Below are 24,076 nucleotides of genomic sequence, written 5' to 3' on the forward strand. Positions count from 1 at the left end.
AAAATTTTCTTTCTGCACTTTCTTTTACTTAAAACTTTGCTGACATTGGAAATTCAGTGGAACACTCTAAGATACCTGATTTTTCTTTTTTGTAAAAATTTTATTTTTCTGACTCCATCTCAATACGTATGTGTTCTGGAATTAGTAATTCTTTACCACTTTTTCCTCTTTTAATATGAAAATTCAACACCGTATTTCAGCAAGTTTATTTTTCTTATTATATATTGAAGATGCTTTTTCTCTTCCATTAAAGAATTTATTCTCAGGATGCCTGAGTGGCTCAGTGGTTGAGCATCTGCCTTTGGCTCAGGGCATGATCCTGGGGTCCTGAGATCGAGTCCTGCATCGGGCTCCCCATAGGGAGCCTGCTTCTCCTTCTGCCTATGTCTCTGCCTCTCTCTGTGTGTCTCTCATGAATAAACAAATACAATCTTTAAAAATCTTTATTCTCTAAAACACCAATTTTGTGTATACGTAGGAACCATTCTGTTCCATAAGTACAATCTTTCTAATTCTTTCTTTTTTTCTTCTTTCTTTTGTTTTTGAATCTCAGGAGCACAGAATTAAAATAAACATAATCCTAAAAAGGTCCTCATCTTGATCATTACTTAACCTACTTTTATTATTTATTAAAGGCTTAGACATTTTTTCAAAGACATACAAATGGCCAACAAGCATATAAAAACATGGCTAACATCACTAATCATCTGGAAAATACACATCAAAACCACAATGAGATATCACCTCACACTGCTATTATTAAAAAGAAAAGAGATTAAATGTTAGCAAAGAATGAAAAAGGACCCTTGTTCGCTGTGATGGGAATGCAAATTTGTACAGCCATTATGGAAAACACTGTGGAATTTCCACAGAAATTTAAAAACAGAACCACCACATGATGTAGTAATTCCACTTCTGGGTATCTATCTTAAGGAAATGAAATCAGTATTTTGAAGAGGTATCTATACTCTCATGTTCACTGAAGCATTATTGACTACAGCCAATATATGAAAATAACCCAAATGTCCACTGACAGATGAATGGATAAAGAAAATATGATTTATCTCTGTGTGTTGTTGGTGTGCATACACACGTTTATGTGTAGCAGAATATTACTCTACCATAAAAAAGAAGGAAATTCTCCCATTTGTGACAACATGGATGAACTTGGAGAACATTATGCTAATTGAAATAAGCCAGACATAGAAAGACAGATCTGATGCATAAAATCTAAAACAGTCAAACTCATAGAAACAGGGAGTAGGATGGTGATTGCTGGGGGTTAGTGGTAGAGGAAAATGCAGAGATGTTGGGTAGAAGGTACAAACTTTCAGTTACAAGATGAATAATTTCTGGGGATATAATATACAGCAACATAACTGTACTTAACAAATTGCATTATACGCTTCAAATTTGCTGAATAGGTCCTAAGTGTTCTCCTCACACACACAAAATAGGTAATGATGTGAATTGATTAATGTGTTCATTAAATTGATTATGGTTATCACTTCAGAATGTACATATGTATTAAATCATCACATTCTATCCCTTAAATATACATAATTCTTAGCAATTATACTTCAATAAACAGGAAAACAGTAAAAAATGAAATTTGAAAAAAATAGCTTGCCTCAATTGTAGAATTCTATGTTGTAAGAATTAAAAATGGAAAAATGGGGCCAGATCTTCTTTCATTATCATATTTAGGGACTTACCACATACACTAAATACTAAGACTTATATAGATCTAAATTAGCTTATATAAAATGATGCCTTTCATTTCACATGGAAGGAAAGAAATATACTTAAACCACCTTAGGTAAGATGGGTTTGTCGTAAGGATAAATTGGGGAGTATATATGTATAGAGAATGATCTCAAACAGGATTCATGTTGTCCTAGGATTCCTTTCAGGATGTAACAATAGCCTTAGCTGGGTATCTGTTGCTCATTCTACATATGAACTCTTGTAGTGAGCTCTTTTTTAAAATTTTGTTTTCTCTAGGCTGTTCTTATGTCTTTTTGTGTCAACTTTTGCTTTTTCCATCAACTTCAACTTTTACCTGCTGTTTCTCTTATTTCCCATAGTGTTCTTTGTATGTCCTATAAAGTTGTTTAATCATCTTTCAACCTGAAGTACATTTCCTGTGCAGTTTTGTGTGGAGTTTATATCATACGGTCTAGTTTGTGCAGACTGTATAGATGGTTGTCATCATTAGGGAGACCTATCAGTGGGTGCTATCAGATAACATAAAGATGACAGCTCACATGGTGGGATGTTTAATGCTTGCTTTTTCCAAAGGGACAGGGCATAAAGCAGCTTTAGAATCTCCTGGATCTCTCTTACAAAGTTTATTTTATACACCACATAAACTGTCCTTTGAAATATTTGAGACCCTTATAGTTTTGCCTCTTTTTTTTAAACAATCGCTTAAGACCTTTATTAACAGGTGCTTGCCATTTGTTGACTTTTTTGAAAAATTAGTTTTGCCTTTTTAATGCCTTTTTTTTTTTTGGCATCCTATTTCTGCAAAGACCGAAAGGGGGCAGCAAACCCTCTTGAAAGTAGCAACCTGTAGCAGCATGTGAGTGTGTTAGCAGGTTAAGGGCCTTCCCCATTGTCTGACATTTTTCCTTCTCTTATTTTTAAATATAAAGCTTGAATCTTTAAAATGATCAACTTTCTGCCTTTCAATACATACTACTTTCAAATATGTAATGTTAAAAATGAAATGCCTGTTTTCTATAGAGGAGAGTTGAGAATTGACAAATTTGGATTTTATAATTTGATTAGAATAGAAAAAGATAACTTAGATAATTTTCTGTTAAATGATCTTTGTTTTAGAAGAAGGCTTTGAATCATAGCTTCAACTTTTCTAAACCAAAAAGTTTATCCGAGCACCAAATCAAAGTGCTTGGATAAAATATGATATAGATTTATGACCCAGGTTTCCAGAGGAATATCTTAAGTAAATTTAAGATAGAAAAGACACTTTGGTTAATTTGAAGAAAAAGGAAACTAGTTAATATTTCATTTTCCCTTTAGAATAATTTGGCTTCTGCCACAGGTTTTATTATTTTATGAAAAGGAAAAAAGAGAGTGAGAGAGCAAGAATGAGAAAAAGAGAAGAAAAAAACTAGTTTCTGGTAAATACTTAAAAATCACGGGTTTGCTAATATTATTTCACAACATAGACTTTGGCATTTAAAAGAAATCCAGAGATATATATTTTTTTTTTCCAGAGAGATATTTCATATTGATGGAGTATAAAATCCAACCAAGAAGTACAAGTCATGAATGTTTATACACATTAGAAGTTTGAAATATCTGAAATAGAAATTGGTGAAAATACTAGAATATGAAAACAAAATGATCACAGTGAGCAACTTTAAATATTCTCTGGTCATTGGATAGACCAAGTAGAGAAGACTTAAGTAAGGATACTGTGGATTTGAATCCTTCAGTTAAGAAGCTTAAGCATTCATGAGAACAACCAAGAGAGATTGCATAATATCAAAAAAAAAAAAAAAAAAAAAAAAAAGAAAGAAAGAAAGAAAGAAAGAAAGAAAGAAAAGAAAGAAAGAAAGAAAGAAAGATAAACGATCACAGAATTTGGCCCGGTGGTAAGTTATAAAGACCACTTCATTAAGGTCTCAAGGAAAAAATTACACACTCACTATTCTCTGACTGCTATAAAATTAATTTATAATCAACAAATAAGTAAAAAAGCATATGCATTATATTTTAAATACATTTTTTTTTAAATGAAGTTTTATAGATTTCTTCAAATTCACCACTCCGAGCTGTTGAATTATGGACAATAGTGATAGGACCACCAGTTAAAAACTGTATCAGAATGTGATAAAACTGATACTGAGAAGAAATTATAGAGTCTTAAATAATTTTTTTGAAAAGAAAAAGGGGTGAAAGTAGATAAGAATCCCATTTAACAAATAAAAGCACAAAAATAAATCCTAAGAAAGTAAAATGTCTAAATTAATATGGAAAAAAGCAAAAATAAATGAAATAGAAAATAAATAATTACCAAAATACAAATAGTAAACTTACCTAATTAAAGCAAGAGCTAGCTCCAGAAACAAAAAAATCTTGTAAAAAATAATTGAAGTGGAAGGAAGAAACGCAAGAAATGAAAAGTTTAGAAAGGGAAATATATTCTATTAAATACATGACTATTTGAAAAAGGATTAGGCACTCTTCTCTTGAATTTTTACCAATTTATTTGAATATCAGATATTTAGATGACAAGGATAACTTCTAAAAAATACAAAGTATCAAACAATGAAAAAGTCAAAAGCCTATGGAGGCAAGCATCAATAGAAGATACTTAGAAAGTATTACAAGTTTGATGTATAATTATGAAAATTGGCTCAGTAAACCTAAAGGGAAGTTTCTACCAAACTTTCAAGTAAAATTAATTCCAATGTTATTTATTCCTCTAGATGACAGAAAATGGTAGAATTTTCTCAGACTTATATTTGATGCTGGCATTCCCTAACCCCCAACTGAGCCAAGAACAAAATTAATAATAAAAAATATATAGTCCTTGCTTAATTCTAAGCAAAGATGTACATTTACACATGCATTTAATTTCTTACACGATAGCAAAATAAGGTTTGTCCTATTAGTCATTTCCTTCTCACTCCCTGAAATAGCCTAACCTTTAGTAACTATTTTATTAAAACATTTTGCCCAGTCTCTATGCCATCTGTTCAGCTATTCCTTCTCACTCTTCTGTACTGTAATCCATGCACATGTTTGCTATCCTATCACTTTGTTTTACTTCTAAATGGCAAGTGGGGGAACTTACCATTACTTACTATGTTTTAGATGATATATATATTTGTCTTCCAACAAACTTGCATTCTACTTGAGGATAAAGATACATTTGTATGCTTTTGTATCACCTACAATGGCCAGGGCAGAGTCTTGTATATAGCAGATGCTTAAGTAGTGCTTGTTCAGTTTAAATGAATGCAAATTTTGCTAAGGAAAATTAAAACAAACAAACAAACAAAAAGTCACAGGATAACAGTGAATAACGGTAAATTTCCTAAGGACATGGGACATAAATGTGCATCATTAGTGCCTAAAACTTCAACAACGTCCAAGTGAATAAGTAAAACATTATGTAGGAGTTAATGTAAAATTATTTTTTCCTTTAGTCATTGCTCATACAGCATTAAGCACAACTAACATTGCGTCTTTGTGTATATATTTTTTAGATCTTTTTCCATTGTTCTTTATCTATTGAAATGAAGATTCTTGAATATGTAAAAACAGTTGTAAAGAGAGTTTTATTTTTTTTATTTTTTTATTTTTATTTATTTATTTATTTTTTGTAAAGAGAGTTTTATTTCCTTCATTTCTGAATGCCATTAGGGCTGAGACCTTCTAGATAAAAATGGGTAGAATCTAGTCATAAAATCCACTTGGCATGACTTGATTCCCTCAAAGACCATGACCTTTGCTTTTAATTCCAATCTTAAGAAGTATTTCTTTCAATGGGCTATACTATTGTGTAGTTTTAAAAATTAATAGACTTTACTTTTTGGTAAATTTTATATTTACAGAGAAACTGAACAGAAAGTAAAGAGAGTGCCCATTGACTCCCCCCCACTCCAGTACAGTTTTCTCTATTATTAACATCTTGCATTAGTGTGGCACATGTGTGACAATTGATGGCCGATATTAATACCTTATTATTTCCATAGATTACATCAGAATTCACTTTTCTGTGTTGTGCGTTCTGTAAGTTTTTACAAATGTACAATGACGTGTATCCGCCATGACTATATCATATAGGGTAGTTTTACTGCTCTAAAAATTCTTCATTTTCAACTTATTAATGCTCCCCTCCCCTCCTGAATCTGTGGCAACCACTGATGGTTTGTCCTGTCTCCACAGTTGTGCCTTTTCCAGAATGTCATATAGTTGAAATCATATAATATATGCAACCTCTCAGATTGGCCTCTTTCATTTAGCAGTGTGCATTTAGGGTTCCTCTGTGGTTTTTCAGAGCTCATTTCTTTTTATTTCTAAGTAATATCCTGTAGTCTGGATGTAACCACAGACTGTCTATTTCCCTATTGAAGGACGTCTTTGCTGCTTTCAAATTTTGGCAATCATAAATAAAGTTGCTGTAAAATATCAGTGTGGCTTTTGCATGGACACAAGTTTTTAACCAATGTGGGTAAATACTCAGGACAACTGCTGGATTATATGGTAAAAGTATATTTACTTCTATAAGAAATTATCAAACTGTCTTCCAAAGTGGCTGACCCATTTGGGACACAATGAGTGCAAGTTCCTGTTGTTGACATCCTTGTCACCGTTTGGTATTGTCAAGGCTTCATTCTAATGGATGTGTAGTAGTAGTTCATTGCCGTTTTAGTATGTAATTTCCTAAAGACATCGATACTGAGGATCTTTTAATATTCTTATTTACCATCTGTATATTTTCTTTGGTGAGGTTTCTGTTCAAATCTTTTTGTTCATTTTTACTTTGGGTTGTTCGTTTTCCTACTACTGATTTTTAAGAATTCTTTGTATAGTTTGGATACGAATCCTTTATTATCTATGTGTTTTACAAACATTTTCTTCCAGTCTATGGCTTATCTTTTTATTCTCTTACTGGTGTTTTTGTTGTTGTTTTATTCTTTGCCAAGTAGAATTGTGTTAAGACTTAGCTTTTTAGTTAAACAAAATTTTATTGAGACAACCTTTTAGAGCAGTTTTAGGGTCACAGCAACATTTTAGGAAGGCACAGAAATGTCCCAGATGCCCCCTGGAACTGTGTATTTTTTAATAATATAATTTATAGGCAAATAGGGTCTAGACCCAAGGTCAGATCTCACAGGGATGTGATGAGGTCGATCAAGTCACTAGGGCGCTAATCTATAGAAGCAGTGACCCTGTGCTAATGGCTGTGCATGTCTGTTTTTCTCTTATTCCCATTCTCCCTTGTCAGCACAAGAAACTAATTAGGGTGTTACTCTAAAACTGGCTTCAAGCCCAAATTTGTTAGAGATTTTTGCTTGCAATTTCACTGTTTCCTGTTTCTTTTTGGATCAACTCTGGTGAACTTTTTATGTTCATTAACTCTAGGTGTGACTGGAAGTAGAAAAAAATCTATAGAAAAAAGACCCATTAATTTGCTTACTACTCTGCCATCAGCCGAAAATGTCATGTCATGAGGCAAACTTGGAAACTCACATTAAGTTAAGGGAGGACGCTTACTGAGGTGTATCAATGTAATTGCACCTGCATCTTATCAAAGAAGCCAAAGATTAAACCATCTAACTCTTAAGTATTAAAAACATGCAAAATAGAGCCAGCAACATAAGCTCGTCCCTTCCAGCCGAATGCATTTGATTTGCAAAGAGTATAAAATGTTTTCACACTCTGAAATCATTTTCAGATATTATATTCAACAATTTGCTGAAATGGTTAGCAGTTCCTTTAAAGAGATAATCACCAGCCCTTGAGCTGTATGGCATAAAAAATATGTATATACAAGGACTATTTCAAAGGGCAGAAACAAATAGATCTGGTGTGTCCCACACATCATCAAACAATCACTTTTCCTTAATATATTTTCTTTTACTGGGGAAAGGCACACAACTAGAGTCCATTCTATTAAATATTTGAAATGACTCACTCCAATCTTAACGCTTCTGAAATAAATCATACATTAAAGGGCAATTATGGAAGTAAATATATATTTGTACCATTTAATTTCAGTTAAAATACGTTGAGTTTTCTGTTTAGAAATGACATGAAGTGAAACCCTTCTTTTGCTCCATGCAGTAACTAAACTCTGTTTTTTAATATGAAGGTAGCAAAATCTCCCGAAGTTTACAGGAAAAATATACCTATGTAAGTAGACAATACTCACAGCATGTGTGTTTGTCACTACATGTTTTCTTTCTGTGTTTCTACATCTACTTTTACCCTTTATAATTATATAATTTTCCCTTGCCTCATTACCCCTACATAAATATATACTTTCCTCTTTCATGTGGATGCTGCCCCAATCAAGGTTCCAGGCATCAGTCATGGTGATTAAGAAATTGCCATTTGGACTAAGTTGTGATTCAGCCATTGTATGAGTTTTCTAGGGCTCCTATAAGTAAGTACACAGACTGGATTGCTTAAATGACATAAATCTATTTTTTTTTCACAGTTCTAGAAGCCAGAAGTCTGAGATCAGTATGTGGGGAAGGTTGGTTCCTTCTGAGGTCCATGAAAGAAGGTCTCTTCCAGGCCCCTCTCCTTGGCTTGTAGATGGCCATCTTTTCTCTGTGTCTTCACATCATCATCTTCCTTCTGTCTATATCTTTGTCTAAATACCCCTATTCTTAAAGGACGCCAGTTATATTGGATTAGAAGCCATCCTAGTGACCTCATTTTAACCTAATCACCTCTGCAAAGAACTGCTCTCCAAACACTTCCATGTTCTGAGGTACTGGGCAGGGGGTGGGGTGGATTCTGATTTCAAAATATGAATTTTCTTCTAGGCTACCATTATGGGGTAATCTCTGAATAGTGCCTAAAACTCTTGACTCTATCATGAAATATTTCTCCGTCTTAGTGGAACAAAGTACTAACAGATTCTAACTCTTGCTCTTAAGCATGCTTTGTAGGGTCTATAATCTTTCTCAAAACACAATTGCATATAGGCACGAAAAGTGAATGAAATCTGTAAACAGCTTGTTTAAATCCCTGTTGTTTAGCAATCAACTTGATTCTGGTTTTGCTTTGTATGTCTTCCGAAATGGCATGAAATGGAATCCTTCTTTTGATACACTCAGTAACTAACCTCTGTTTTTTGATATGAAAGTAGCAAACTCTTTTGAGATGCTGAGAGATGCTTCTTGCTTTTTGTTCCAAATGACACAAGAGAAAATACCAATGGGATTTCACCATGGGTCCCTTGTTATTTTCTCAGGAAAAGAAAGAGAATATGAATAAACTTTGCCACATGGTCACACAAATACAGCAAAAAGAAACTGCAATTGGAAGCCTTTGTCAGTCATCAGAGTCATGATATAGGATCTTGGCAACTTCCAGTACTGGCCAATTAGCTTTATTATTTTGTATTAGTAACAGCAAAAATAATGAATGCATTTTAACATCTTTAATATTTTACAGTTCTTGCCATTATCATTCTTTTTGATGCCTGTATGTATGTATGTATGTATGTATTATACTTTACCACTTTATTGAGGTACAATTGACAAATAAAATTATAAGATATTTAAAGTGCACAAAATGATGATTTGATATATGTAGACATTGTGTCAAGATTCCCCTCATTGAGTTAATTAACACATTCATCACTATTTTTTTGTTTTTGATTTTCGTGAGAACCTTAAATATATATCTTTTATCTTTAAAGATAAAAGATCTTTATATTAGATCTTCAGATTTTATTCATCTTTTTTTTAAAGATTTTATTCATTTATTCATGAGAGAGAGAGAAAGAGAATGAGAGAGAGGAAGAGGGAGAGAGGGACACAGGCAGAGGGAGAAGCAGGCTCCATGCATGGAGCCCGACGTGGGACTTGATCTCAGGACTCCAGAATCACACCCTGGGCCAAAGGCAGGTGCCAAACAGCTGAGCCACCCAGGGATCCCCAGATTTTATTCATCTTATAGCTAAAAGTTTGTACTCTTCTATTCACCTCTCTCCATCCCTCCAGCCCCTAGCCCCTGGCCATCACTTTTCTACTCTTTGTTTCTGTGAGGTTTTTTTCCTCTTTTTGAGATTCCACATGTAAGTGATACTACTTATATTATATTAAAATCTAAGAAGTAGATAGTAATTGCTTAATTTCACAACTGTAGGACTGAACCACCAAACATTTCATTGGTTTACCTTATGTCACACAGAGTTAAGACTTGACTTAGGTATGTTTAACTCCAAAGTCCGTGCTCTCCCTAGTACAACAAATTGTCTTCCAGAGTCCTCTGTTTAGTCGGGGGTCAAAAGATATGGATTTGAATGGCAATTATGTAATTATGTTCAATCTATAAATCACTGTAACCCACAATGTCATATAAAGTTGCAAAATGATTTTCCCAGTTTGCCATTTATCTTTTGACTTCACTTAAGTTTATTGCTATGTGAAGATTTTTTATTTTCTAATTATGTAGCCATATTAGTCTGTCTTTTGTCTCAGTGCTTCTGATATGGTGGTATTATGATGTGTGTTGATCTTCCTGTGGAAAAAGGGGCTTTTCTGAATAGGCATGAATTAATATTTAAAACTTAAAGTCAAATTTAAAACAACACAAATACGGGATTACACTTCGAGTTCCCCCAAAATGAAAACCCAAAGAGAATAACTTACTTTCTTAGATTAGAATGATGTGGGAGAAATACTATGTGTGGGAAATATCCTTGCAATGCTTTAGGGTAGGGGGTGGGAGGAAGGAAGTGAAAATCCCATCAGCTACATCCTGGAGCCATTGGAAAGTTAACTAACTACAGAATATGTAAAAACCATAAATCACTCTACAAATGCAAAGTGTTATAACTCACAATGTCAGATGAAAGCAGTATCTTGAGATAGATTCTGCTAGTGAGTGATTCTACATGGTGTTGATTATGCATTTCCTCCAAAGGGATAGAAAATAAAGATGGAGGTTAATTGCACTCTTTCTGTGGCCTGCTTTTTGCATCAATCAAATCTACAAAACAATAGAGTGGAGTGAGAGTAATGTGCACAACAGAAAATGAATATTTGCCACACTTCTTTTACCTGAATTCACTTATCTGTTCTGTTGCATGTGATTCCACATGTAAGAGATACCACTTATATTATATTAAAATCTAAGAAGTAGATAGTAATTGCTTAATTTCACAACTGTAGGACTTAATTTAATTTCACAGCCACAATTGCCACAATTGTTGTGCCCCGCCTGCTCACACTATTTTCCCGGTCTGACCTTGAATGAGTTTTGATCATCTTCAAAAATCCCATTCACTTTTAGAGAATGAGAATGCCCCAATTTCAGGAATGTAAAAAAAAAAAAAAATTGTGGGTTGGGAATTGGAGAATAAGCAGTACAATAATGCTGGAAATATACAAGTGACTTTTTAAAACTACAGAAGACAACTCTAAATTGAACATGTATTTAGATACAAAATTTTACTCTTATTTATTGAAAACTTATTGAGTTTTCAGTGGGTGCCAACAAGTCAGACACACATAGAGAATGTGAAGACGTAATAATTTAGAGTTGCAGCCATGATGTGGTTTATTCTGATATGTCTGTGAAAAATTTCTGTATGTATGTTAAAAAAATCTCTTGCCATGTTATGGTCAGTATTCTGGTCAGTAAACACACACAAACAGATATGATTCTTACTAGCTTTGTCACTTGCCTCCTTAAGCCTTAATTTGAGCTGTAAAGTAAGGTTAATCGCAGATTGGTTTTGAGAGATATAGCTAAATTCCTTAGCCCATGGCTAGGTAAATAGTAAGCATTTAATAAATAACAATATAAGAGCCACTCAGTTTTCTTTTTAGATTTTTTTGTCACAATATTTTTTCTCTGTTCATATTTTTTTGTTTTTGTTTTAGTTTTTGGGAGTGGCAATTTTTTATTATTATTATTTATTTATGATAGTCACACAGAGAGAGACAGAGAGGCAGAGACACAGGCAGAGGGAGAAGCAGGCTCCATGCAGGGAGCCCAACGTGGGACTCGATCCCGGGTCTCCAGGACTGCGCCCTGGGTCAAAGGCAGGCACTAAACCACTGCGCCACCCAGGGATCCCTGATTTTTTTGAATCTTAAGTCTCATTTTTCACATATGTGTGTGCCACCACATATAAATATGCCACCTTAATTATTTCACACAGATCTAAGGATTCATTTGTTCATTCAGTACATGTTTAGTGAGCAATTACTAAATGTGGGAAAACTTCACATACATTACATTATTTAATTCTCTCAAGAAACCTAAGAAGTAGATAGAAATGGTTTAATTCCACAAGTGACAAAACTGAGCTACAGAGAAGTTGGGTGGTTTCCCTTATTTCAAACAGGAGTGAGACTTGAATTAGGTGTAACTCCAAATCCACACTACCTAGTACAACAAATTGACTTCCAGAGTCCTCTGTTTAGGTAGGGGTCAGGTCAAAATATAGAGATTTGAATGGCAATTACATAATTGTTCTTTTGTATCTCCCCCTAGAACTGTAGTTCCAAGAAGGCAAGAACTTTTTATGTGCATGGTCTGGCTCCTAGTAACTCCTCAATAAATACTTCTTTTTTTAAGATCTATTTATTCATGAGAGAGAGAGGGAGAGAGAGAGAGAGACAGAGACATGGGCAGAGAGAGAGAAGCAGACTCCTTGTAGGGAACCTGATGTGGGACTCAATCCTCAGACCCGGGATCATGCCCTGAGCCAAAGCCAGGTGCTCAACCGCTGAGCCACCCAGGCATTCCAATAAATACTTCTTGAATGAATATATGGAATATAATATGAAGCTATATATGACCCCCAAACTTTTATGAAGTTGATATCAAAACCTGTAGTGCAGTAGTTAAGAGAAGGTAGGGAGGGGAATGATACCAGGTAGAGTTCAGAGAAGACAAAATGCAACAGGTAGTGGGACATGTTGGTTGGGGAGGATTGAACAGAGAGTAGAATGGGGATGACTTTTCATAATGCTTCTGCAAAAGCAAAAAGCTAGCAAGGTAGACCAGGTGGCTTAAATAATTCCTGTACGTGGTTAGGGAAAGTAGCATTAGATTCATAGGGCCTTGAATATGAAGCAAAGTAGGTTGATATTGCCCTGTTGAAATGGAGGCTGAAACTAAATATTTACTGGTCTTCCAGAGGAATTTACTGGTCTTTCAGAGCCTTTGGAGCAAAGCTTCTTGTTTATACTGTGTTTCAGTATTGTGTGTCCATATAATCTAGAAATCCTGGCTATACGTTCCATTAATACAGATGCCCAGTATCACCTAGAAATACACAGATATGAAATGATGCAAGTGCCTTCAGAGAAACCAGGAAAGGTAGTGGTTTTTTTACCCCTGTGGAGTTTTCTTTCTGTCCAAAGGGAAGGATTCCTTGTAGTTAACTTATGATGCTGTTTTTCTGAGGAAGTACTGACTGAAAGATCAAACCTCAGTATTTTCTTGGGCAATACATTGCCAACAGGGCCTGTGTTGGGCTGCAGGGCTATTTTCACATTCACAGAGTTTACTACTTTCCTTTGCTCACAGGAGTATTGCTTCTGCTTGGCTAGTACCTGCTCTGAGCTGAAAACCAGGATAGAGAAGTATTATCTTTGTGAAAATGCAGTAGGTTACACTGATTGTGCTGAACACCAATTCATTTTGATCAATTGCGATATATGTTTCTTGGGGTATATGTACTGCCTCTTGGCTATAATGTTCTTGGCAACTTAGTGGTTACAAAATGTACTGTTATATTTACTTCAGTTACTTGCATGTCTCTTCTATCTTAACAAAAATAAATTCCTCCCTCAACTGTATGTCTTTGTCCAGCTAGATCTCCCAACTGCCCTTCACAGTCAAGCTTATGGAAATGAAACATTTGTTCATTTGATAATGCACCCTTTAAGCACATGGCAGTCACCAGTCATATGGAGCTTCAGTGGCATTATTCTCCTGAGACGGTTAGTGATCTCTTTATCTCTTTCCCCTCTGTATCCAATATGCAATTTTTATATTTATCTTTAGTTGAGCTCTCCTTATAGCATTTCCTGACTTTCCTGTTTAATTCTTTTCTCTTAGCTTCTTTGCTGTCACACTCTCCAAGTCTCCCCACATGTCTGGCTACTCTTTTCCAGTCTTTGTAGGTGTTTGTTTCCTGCTCATCCCTTAAATGTTGGTATGCCTTAAGGTTTCCTGTCTGATTCTCTCACTCCCCATAGTTTGCCAGATTAATTCCATTTCTTTTTGTATGCTACAAATCTTCAAATCCTGATTTAGACTCTTGATTTATCTCTGAAAGTCCCAAAGACAAAGGAATACAGTATTTCCAAAGTTTAGCTCATCTCTTCCCCATTCAATGTAGCTATTATTCTTGTTTCCTCACTCATGGCTAATATTTTCCTTACTATATAACACAGATCCTGAGCATCCTTTTTAACCCTTTCAATCTCTTTGTCCATATACCCATCTCCTCTAAATCCCACCATGAGCTGAGCTACATGGAAGACTTTTCTAAGACATTTTTTACATTACAGCTTGAATGATTTACCTTTCTATTATTATCACCACCCTTAAAATCTTTAATGACTTCCTTTTGCTCTCGGATAAGTCCCAACTTCTTAAAATTCCTTTTAATGCCCATCCTCACACTTCTGATTTCAGATTCTATATTCTGGCCATACTGAACTTTTAACTTCCCTGAATGTTACTCTGCTTCAAATACCTTCACTTCCCACTACAACCCTCAGGTTTGGGTTAAAAGCCTGTGGTAGACAGGCTTGTATTGTAATGTACTCCTCCCTGAAATCTTGCTATCAACCTCCAACACCAGTCAGGTTAGGGGTATCTAGCTCTAGGGGTGGGCTCTGATAGCTCTACACAATTATTCACTCCTTAGAGAGTGCTCCACTGGTCAGTCATTAAATAAATTTAGTTTGTGTTGACCAGATGCCTTAAAAATAAAATAGAATAGAAAATTACACAGTGGATTACACATAGTTGTAAGCATTGTTTCTGGAAAACTTTGTTGAAATCCATTTATAAGGAATGTTAGTCTCATCCTTCTTGCCAGCCATATTTTCTCTGTTTCCTTTAGATTGTGTTCCTTTTGAATGTGTGCCCCATAACTGCTATAGCTTGCATGTTACCAGTCAGAACATGAACCCAAAAGACAAAGGAGAACACAGCTGGGAAAATCACAGAGAAAGGGAAATAGAATTGTAGGATTAAGAAAGCCATAATGCTTGCCATTCCTCTGAACTGGAATTATATAATACAGCACATGTCCTTATTTGTCAGTCAAAATGACTTAGATTTTTTGCTTGAAGACAAAACATCTAATTGATATCATCATATTCTCTTATCACCATATACTACTTCCCTTAAGGTCCCTACATGATAACTGCTCTTTTATTTGTCTGTGATATCCACCAGCTACAATACTGTGTTTGGGGATCCCTGGGTGGCGCAGCGGTTTGGCGCCTGCCTTTGGCCCAGGGCGCGATCCTGGAGACCCGGGATCGAATCCCACGTCGGGCTCCCGGTGCATGGAGCCTGCTTCTCCTTCTGCCTATGTCTCTGCCTCTCTCTCTCTCTCTCTCTCTCTGTGACTATCATAAATAAATAAAAATTAAAAAAAAAATACTGTGTTTGCCACAGAAAAGACATTCAATTAATACTCATCAGACAAAAGAATGAGAATATAGTGTGGAAAAAGAAGAAGAATAAATAAACACCCTTTATAAGGTACCTAATATTGATTAAAGTTAGGGCCTAAAAGTCAGGTATACAAAGCAGTCTAAAAGGGGGTCTTTATAGCTATAAAGGTGTAAATTAAAAAAGATCTCAAATTAACAAACTAACTTTACATCTCAAAACACTGAAAAAAGAACAAACTAAAATCAAAGCTAACAAAAGGAAAGGAAATAACAAGGACTGCAGGAGATATAAATCAAATAGAGTAGGAAAAAAAAAGTAGAAAAAAATCAACTAAGAACTAAGAGTTGGTTTGTTAAAAAAAAAAAAAAAACCACAAAATTGAAAACCCCTTAGCTAGCATACCTAATAAAAAAAAGAGAGAAGGGATACCTGGGTTGCTCAGTGGTTAAGCATCTGCCTTTGGCTCAAGGTATGATCCTGGAGTTCCGGGGTCGAGTCCCACATTAGACTCCTTGCATGGAGCCTGCTTCTCCCTCTGCCTATGTCTCTGCCTCTCTCTGGCTGTGTCTCTCCTGAATAAATAAATAAAATCTTTTTTAAAAAAGACAGAAGACTCAAATAACTAAAATCAGAAATGAAAAAAAAAAAGGACATTACAAGAAATGTCAAAGAAATAAAAAATAAATATACAAGAATTCTATTAATAATTATATACCAACAAATTGGACAATTAGAAGGAATAGATTCCTAAAAACACAACAACATACCAAGATTGACTCATAAATAGAAAGCCCACACACATCAATAACAAATGACAAGATTGAATCAGTAATCAACAACTTTCCAACAAAGGAAGTCCAGGACCAGATTGATTTCACTGGAAAAGTCTATCAAACGTTTAAGATGAGTTCGTACCAATCCCGCTTAAATTATTAAAAAACAGACAGGCAGACAGACAAAAAACAAACAAACAAACAAATAAACACACACCTGGAAAGAAGGGAACACTTCCAAGCTCATTCTATGAGGCCAGCCAAAGTTAGATAAAGACACCACAAGGAAACTATAGAGCAATATCCATGATGAATATAATGCAAAGTCAACAAAATATCTAGCTGATTTCAACAGAACATTAAAAAGATAACATACTACGGTGAAATAGGATTCATTCCTGGAATCCAAGAATGATTCAAACATCAATTGATGTAAATACCACGTTAATGTAAAGAAATATAATATGTGATCACCTAAATTTTAAAATCCACTAAAAATATATTTATAGGCATTTAACTAAATTTACACACTTTCATGATAAAAACTCAACAGACTAGGAATAAGAGGAAGCTACCTGAAAATAATGAAGGTCACACATGAAAAGCCCATACCTAATGTCATATAAAACAGTGAAGGACCAAATGCTTTTCCTTAAAGTTCTGGTAAAAGGAAAGTTTTCTTATTCTTGCCACTTCTTTTTGACATAACACTGGAAATCTTAGCCCAAGCAATTAGGCAAGAGAAAGTAATATAAAGCATCCAAATTGAAAAAGAAGACATAAAATAATTTCTGTTTGCAGATGACATGATATTATATATAGAAAATCCTAAAGATTCTTTAAAAAAATCTCTTAGAACTAATTAACAAATTCAAGAAAATAGTAAGATACAAAATAAGCATTCAAAAATCAGTTGTGTTTCTATACACTAACAATGAACAATAAAAAAGAAATTAAGAAAACGATATCATTTACAATACCACCAAAATTAATGAAATACCAGGAATAAGCATAACCAAAGAGGTGAAGACTTATACACTGAAAAGTGTAAAACATTGCCCAAAGACATTAAAGAAGACACATACAAAAAATAGAAAAGCATCCCATGTTCATGGATTGGAAAACCATACTGTTAAGATGTCCATACTACACAAAGTATTCTAAAGAATCAGTGAAATCTGTTAAAATCTCAAAGGCACTTTTTGCAGATATAAAATTTCATCCTAAAAGTCATAAGGAATCTCAAAGAATCTCAAAGAGCCAAACCAACTTTGTAAAGATTTCTTTCTTTCTTTTTAGTAAGAGAGAGAGTGTGTGTGCATGAGTAGGGAGAAGGGCAGTGGGAGAGAAAGAGAGAGATCTCAAGCAGACTCCATGCTGAGTGCAGTCTGATGTAAGCCTTCATCTCATGACCCTGAGATCATGACCTGAGCTGACATCAAGAGTTGGATATTTAGCCGACTGAGCCACCCAGTGCCCTTATCCAAAACAATTTTGAAAAGAAGAACAAAATTGGAGGGTTCACACTTCCTAAATTCAAAATACATTGCAGACATACAGTAATCAAAACAGAGTGGTACTTCCATTAGGACACACAAATACACCAGTGAACTGGATAGAGAGCCCAGAAATCAACTCTCATGTATATGGTTAAATGATCTTTAACAAGGGTGCCAAGACTGCTCAACGGGGAAAGGACAAGTCTCTTCAACAAACAATTATGAGAAAACTGAATACCCACATGCCAAAGAATGGCATGTGGATCCTTATTTTATGTCATATAAAAAAAATTAACCTCAAATGGATTGATGATGTAAACATAAGACACAAAACTATAAAACTCCTTGAAGGAAATACAGTAGAAAGCTTCATGACACTGAACTTAGGTGATTTCTTAGATGTGACACAAAAGCAGAAGGGACAACTGCAAAAATAGACAAGTAGGACCACATCAAACTTAAATACTTGTACACATCAAAGGGCATAATGAATAGAGTGAAAAGCAACCTATGAAACCTGAGGAAATATTTACAAATCACATATCTCTGTTAAGGGATTAGTATCTGAAATATATAAGGAACTCCAACAACTCTGATTAAAAATGGATAAAGGACTTGAATTGACATGTCTCCAAAGATGATATGGAAGTGGCCAACAAGCAAATAAAAACATTTTCAACGTCACTAATTTTCAGAGAAATGCAAATCAAAACCACAATGAGATATCACCTCACACCTATTCATAGGCTACTATAAAACAACAAATAGAAAATAACAAGTGTTGGTGAGGATGTGGAGAACGTGGAATCTTGGTGCCCACTTAGTGGGATTGTAAAATGGTATAACCAATAGAGAAAATAGTTATGGAAGTTCCTCAGAAGATTAAAACTACCATATGATCCAACAGCCCCATTTTGAGGTATGTAGCCAAAGAATTAAAAGTAGAATCTCAAGAAGATATTCATACATTCATGTTCATAGCAGCACAATTCACATTAGCCAGAGGTGGAAAAAACCTAAATGTCAATTGATGGATGAATGGATAAACAAAGTGTAGTATATACATATAATGGAATATTCTTCACCCTGAAAAAATGAGATAAGTTCTGTCATATGCTACAACATGGATGAACCTCCTTGAGGACATTATTACAAATGAAATAAGCCAATCATAACATGACAAATACTCTAAGATTCCACTTAAATAAGGTATCTAAATATTTCAGAATACACAGAAACGGAAGTATATTGGAGTTGCCAGGGACTGGAGGAGGATAAAAAGGGGCCATGTCATTTAATGGGTAAAAAATTTCAGATTTTTTACTGGATGAAAAAGTTCTGAAGATCTGTTCCACAACAATGTGAACATGCTTAATGCTACTGAACTGTACAGTCATAAATGATTAAGATGGTTTAAAAAATGGGTACAAAAGAGTGTTGCTATATTACTACAGAGATGACTTTAAAGAGGGAACTTCAATTAAAAGTTACACTGTATGGCACTGCAGACTAATTGCCCAAGAACATCACACTGGCCCACAAACCTGCCTCAGTGAAATCATGGAGGGGTGACTGGACTTTCTGGATTGATAGGACTAGACAATCTGGTCCTCTCCAGAGAGGTTTGAGCATGAACAACCTCCCCCAGACCAGAGCATGTCATACACTCTCATATTTCCTTAGAGCATAGACTAGACTAGAAGTGGAAGCTTCTCCGTGGATTCTCATTCTTAGCTCTATTCTTATCTAACGCTTTGCTATGTCTGGGCAACTACCCACAATGGGTCATGGTCCATCTCTAAATCTCAGCATCACACCTGTATCCTACAGCTGTGGGAGTCACCATAGCATAGCTTCCATTTAGAAAAAAAAAAAAAGGACAAGATTCCATATGGCTATAGGTTACACATAGCAAAAGGCAGCAAATTTCTCTAGGTAAGGCATGTTTTTAGAAATCAATGGAAATTTCTCAAATGCTCCAGGTTTTCCATTGAGAGAATACTCTGAATTACTATTTACAAGACACAAAACAGAATTGGTCTAACAATGGTACCTGGACAAAATATGCCAGTAATTGAAGTACATGATAATAGTTACAATGTGTAATGTATACATTGTAGGGAAAGTTACTAAGTTATCTGCCAGTATTTATTAAATATTGTATTTAAATTTAATGGATGGTTAATTTAAGTGACATCTTTATGATCATAAATGTACTATAAGCTCATTGTTGAAAACTCAAGAAAAGTAGCAAGTTTTAGAGAAGAAAATATAAATGATTCCCCTTCCTGGGAAATAGAAGCTAGATTACAGTGTTGAGTGCAATTAGGGATTTTCCTCAAAGGAACAAGATACCTTATTGTCAAATAGGCAGGAAAGGCTATAGTCCTTAAAACTGAAAGAAGGAAAGCCCTGATCTTTTTCCTGGAGTTAAAATTTGTTGGATGAAGATTCTAACTTAGACAGATGCTAGTAGATTTCCTTTTGGGGATTGAAACTACTCTCTGTCCCGGGAGGCCCACTTTAATCTATGCAGGGCTTCTTCTTGGATTTGCTCTTTTCAGGTCCCCAAAGTAGCTCCCTACACTAATAGTTGTTTATATATGGACAGAGAGGCAGAGAGAGACACAAAGACACAGACAGACACATGCAGGGAGAGAAAGAGAGAGAGAGATTTTATAGAATTGGCTCACATGATTATGGAGGCTGGCAAGTCCAAAATCTGCAGGATGGACCATGAGGCTGGAGACCCAAGAAAGAGCTGATACTGCAGTTCAAATCTGAAGACAATCTCCTGTAGAATTCCCTCTTGCTTACAGGAGATAGGTCTGTTCTAGCCAACCCTTTCAATGGTTTGGTGAAACTGACCCATAGTATGGAGGATAATCCCTTTTACTCAAAATCCACCAATTTAAATATTAATCTCATCTGAAAAATAAAAACAACAACCCTCAAAAGTATTAACCCTCCAGAATAATACGCAACCAAGTATGCTGAGCCACATTGCCACATACTATTAACCATCACAAAGCTTGAGGAGAAGTCATGCAGAGAAAGCAGCTGTAGGATGGAGACGCATGAGGTCTTCTGGGGCCTCCAGCTGGTCAGAGGTCTGGAGGAACACCGGCTGCAGAAAATGACAAGTGACCGTTGGGGTGAATCTGTGTATCCAAAAACCAATCCTTAGGAACTCACTGGACTTCTCGGGTGAGGGGTGTTTATTAGGAAAACAAACTTCTGAACTGAGGGATGGGAATGTAACTAGATTGTGTTTATCCAGGTGACCAGGCTGCATATAATTATTGATTTCATTTACTGATTTACTTGAACAATCTCAAGCTTACATAAAAAACTGCAAGAAGAATGAACAGAGCTTACTTTTCCCCAGAGCTATTTAGATTAGGTTGCAGCATGCTGCTCCAAAATGCCTCCAAACTAATGTTTCCTATAAACAATGACATTTTCCTGCATAAATATGCTTTAGCCATCAAAATCAAGAAATTGACTTGGATACTTACTATCTAGTCCTCAGATCCCATTCAAGCTTTGCCATTTTCTGCCATAATGTTCTTTACAACAAAAGTATTCGCATCCAGAATCTTGTGTTGTATTTGTCAGCTTCCTTCCATTTGTAATGCTTCCTCAACTTCTCCTTGATTTTCTTGATCTTGACACTGAAAGAATACAGGCTAGGCAACTTATTAAGCGTCCCTCAATTTGGGTTTTTCTGACGTTTCATTATGATGAGATCCAGGTTATAGTTTGCAGGTAGGTCAGAGAAAAGATTCTGTGCTCTCTTCATTGTTTCCTATCAGGTGGCACACGCTGATTTGTCTCAGAATAGCAGACCACTTGGTTAAGGGGATTTCTCCCCAGATTTTCCACTGTAAAATTACTATTTCCTTCCTCTGAATTAGATAATTATTACCTTTGCTTTGAGCAGTGGTTTTCTTCCACTATATATTGGATTGTCAACATTTTTCAAATTAAATTAATATTCTTAAATTGTTTAATACTGTACAATAGTCTATTGTATTAATATACCATTATATGTGTGTATATGTATTCCCATCTATATTGCTTTTAACAAGATTCTATCAACTATTAATGATAAGGTGTTCAACATATTTTTAATATTGATTTTTACCTGTAACTCTCATTTTAAAGCAAGCATGTTTCTAATTACAATTTTTTCTGTGTCATGTGACACATAAAGGCATTAAACTGTAATTAATAGATTATAAAACTAGGCTTCCAAGGACTGTTAAAAGAAACTTTGGGGACACCTGGGTGGCTCAGTGGTTAAGCATCTGCCTTCGTCTGAGGGCGTGATCCTGGAGTTCTGGGATCGGATCGAGTCCCACATTGGGCTCCTACATGGAGCCTGCTTCTCCTTCTGCCTGTGTCTGTGCCTCTCTCTCTGTATCTCTCATGAATAAATAAATATAATCTTAAAACAACAACAAAAAGAAACTTTGTAAGTTATTAGCTATAGGAAACATTATAGATGATCCAAATGCTTGAATGATCAATTTTGTCATTAAAATATATCCTCCAAAATATTAGGGAGATTCATTTAAAAAACATTAGGAGATAAATTCGTAACTCAAAGAAAAAATAAATCTGTACCAACTTATCATTATGAGCAAGGTATACCACAAACCCTTTAATTACATCTCGTGATTATGCAAATGTTGCAATATGTAGTAGATGAAGGTTATACAATGGGGAAATCTCTTGTGTAGGTTTATCATCCCCAGAATCAGAAAGCAATTCTACACACCCATCTCTAGATGTTACTGCACTAGCTTACAACACAGCTGGGAGCTTTTCATCTCTTCTCTGAGACTACTACTAAGTTACTAGCTATTGCTGCAGGCCACATACTAAATGAAATGGTTCTATGTCAGGGGTTAAATATCAAAATTTTTAAAAACAAAGAGAGTTGCAGAATTTTCTTTATATAGACCACTGTGCACTTAGAAGTTTTTTGAAAGAACAAAGGGATGCATGAAAATTGGATATTTCATAAAAGGATATAAAGACTATAAAGATTTATGTATGAAAACTAACATCCAGTTTATGTAAATAGGGAAATAATATAAAAGAGACAAATGAAAAGATCATTATTTTGAACCTTTGGAATGTTAATTAGAATCTGGAATATTAAGTGTTCCTTTTGTGCATAATATTTTCATTTTTTTTCCTTGCATTTTTTTCATAAGTGTAAGATACATATTTGAAACCAGGGCACTTATACATGTGAAATAGCACGATATACAATGAATTTTAGTAGGTAGAAAAAGAGATGGCAATGAAAGAATATATTTAAAGGGATATCCTTAGTTTGTATTTTCCAGAAATCAAAGCATGTTAAAGATCTCAAATGTTTACAAGGAAATATTTTAGGTCTATATGTAAAGTACTAGAAAATGTTCATCAAATATGATTTCAGATTCTGTACTTATCCATTACACATAAGCATTTCTTCATCTACTCCTCCTGTGCCTGCCTACTGAAGAGCAATCTCTCCTTGGAAACCTGGCAGCTAACTATACCAGGAAGGTTTTTTCAAAGTATCTGACCATTCAAATGTCCCACACCAGATATTTTCTTCCTAATAAATGAAATAACATTTTATCTGCAGTATTAGTCTTTTAAACTTTCTGATTAGAAAAAGATCTTGCTCTGAAATATATATTTAAAAAAAAGACTGCTTCAATTGCTGATAGTTGTCTTAAGGAGGGCATCACTGTTTAAACTCAAATTAATTTAGATTTGGATATATGCTGCATCAAGCCATAATCCCCCACTCACTTGATAAATACTCATTTTACGTGATTTTATTATCTCGCAGGACACTCACTTGTTAAATTTACAGTTTTTTCTCTCTGTGTAAGTATAAGTTGCATTTTAAAAGGCCATCATTAATTTCAGCTGATCCATAAATATTTTGGGTTAATTCAAAGTTAAATGAGCCACTGGAGTATAAATAACATTTTTATTTTATTCTTCTCCCTGTACTCATTTAAAATGGTTTTGAATAAAAAAATCTTCCTTTCCCATATGCTTATTTGACAAATTGGTCAAAAAGCAAAATTAACAGGAGATATGTACATACAATTACTATTCAATTTCATTTGCTTGAGGTAAAAATATTTGAAAATTCAGTAATGGATTTTTAAATTATTATTGCTCTTAAATTTCCTTAAGAAAATGAAATAATAATAGTGTTAGATAAATTCCTGCTCCAATATTAATGATATAGGTGGATCTTATTACACATTTTACTCGTGGAATGGTAATAGTTCTCGGGAGACCACTCTAACACAACCAAAGCACATGTATGCAAGGCTGGGCTTTTACAAGTTGCCTGGGGCAAATGTCATCATTAATTCATTTAAAATCCACCTAGTGCAGAGCACC

Source organism: Canis lupus, chromosome 1 (assembly GCF_011100685.1).
Source record: "Canis lupus familiaris isolate Mischka breed German Shepherd chromosome 1, alternate assembly UU_Cfam_GSD_1.0, whole genome shotgun sequence".
In the NCBI taxonomy this organism is placed as follows: Eukaryota; Metazoa; Chordata; class Mammalia; order Carnivora; family Canidae; genus Canis; species Canis lupus.